The following is a 1802-nucleotide window of genomic DNA, read 5'->3' as shown; positions in this document are numbered from 1 at the left end:
TGGCACAGAGAAATGGCAAACCATTGGTACTGAGGCTTGGATCCCAAAAGGACAATTCGGGTGTATCTGTGAAAATGCAGTACCAGAAAAGGAGGATCGATGCCTCGATGCTGAAGACAGCACATGCACACTTGAGATGCTTCCCACAGGCCATGCACAGTCACAAGTGTATTATGTGGGAAAAGGGGGAGCGTGTATTTGGACACACTGTGCAAATGTAAGCATTGATGACTGTACTGGAGAAACCAACGGCATTAACTTCTGTGTTGGGAACTTGACTGAGATCCAGGGCTGTGATTTTCATTATTCAGCTCCAACTCCCCCATCTCAGCTGATTTCTGGTGAATACATGTTGTGTAATGAGGTGTCTAAACTGCAAATTGGAATGGACACTCCAATTTTAAACGAGATGTTGCACCATCCAGATAGAGAAGAAATGATAAAATCCAAGGAACCTCACAACGAGCCCTATGGCAAGTACAACGTGGCACCATAAAAATTCAAGAAATCGTACCCTCAGTTGACAAGGCTGGAGAACAGCACTGGTGGGACGTTTCCCTAGGATGGACTTCCCCTACAGCAACACGTCTGCCACTTTCTAATACATCCAGTGCTAATCCTGATCCCCATGGTCCTATTACTGACAATCCTAAACCTGTGGATGTGGTGGAAAATTAGAGCTGTTGCCCACCACGTGCATGTTTTATGGACTGTAAACAAAATATTGCAAACAAGTTTGCAACAGGTACAGAAAAGGGGGGATTGAAATAGAGCCTGGATGGTTTAGGCTTTGTTAACATAAGTGTGACTTAAGGAATATAAGGTGACTGAGATGTTGCTTTGACAGAGGTGCCCTTTGTAGGGTGTGCACCCTGTGCTCTCCCCACCAGTGCTTAATAAAGGTATTTTGGTTTACAGTCCATCTATGAGTTGATTCCTTTGAATCAGTCCCCTTGGGGGTTGGGGGGGATGTGTGTGGGGGTCTTGAAACTCCTGTGTCCCCTGTGGGGTCGCGGGATGTGTGGGGAGATGTGTAGAAGGTGAGATGCCTGAGTGCAATTGGATCCATTTTGAAGCAGCCTCTGTGTTTTTGCACAGCTTTGGTTCTGGAGGGCAGAAAGAATATCTATGATTTTTCTTTCTCTATTACTGGTACTGGTTGTCATCCAGGGCAGAAGAGGGGAGAGCTGTACTTTACTGGCCACTTAGCTATCTGGAGCAGAGGGAGGATTAGTGCTTTTTGAAATATCCTGATTTGCTTGGGTTGCTTTTGCAACTCTGAGTGAACTTCCATTCCTTGAGAGCTTTTGTTCCTTAATAGAATTATTAGGTTATTACTCCTTAACAGAAAAGTGTTTGAAAACCAAACAATGCTGAATTTTTATTTTTTTCCCCTCTGTTTAGTGTTTATTTTTTGCTACTGAGTCTCTATGGACCCTGGTAAGACAAAGGAGTTGCTGGTTTGGGATCAGAAGCAAACTTCCAAATATTTTACATTCCCAGGTCATGCCAATTAATCTGGGAAGTTTGCAACTTGCTTTTAAACTACTGGGATTGAGCAATGAAAAGTAATGTGCATTCCTGATTTCTTGAATTTAGGACCATTAAATGGCAGAGGAGGGGAGGCCCCAGGGCAGGTGGCAGGGTGTCACAGGGCCCTTTGTGACACGGTGGGCATCGCCGATGGGATGGAACAGGGCCCTTTGTGACACGGGATGATATAAGCACTGGTGTTGACGCGGCCACCCCTCAGTGCTCCTCGGAGCGTGCGACGGGACAGACGGGACAGAGCGGTGCTGTGC

The sequence above is a fragment of the Empidonax traillii genome, unplaced genomic scaffold (genome assembly GCF_003031625.1).
Source record: "Empidonax traillii isolate 1590-97213 ecotype Southwest subspecies unplaced genomic scaffold, ASM303162v1 scaffold2270:size29707, whole genome shotgun sequence".
Classification (NCBI taxonomy): Eukaryota; Metazoa; Chordata; class Aves; order Passeriformes; family Tyrannidae; genus Empidonax; species Empidonax traillii.
The sequence above is the reverse complement of the archived record's forward strand: the minus strand, read 5'-3'. Positions refer to the sequence as shown.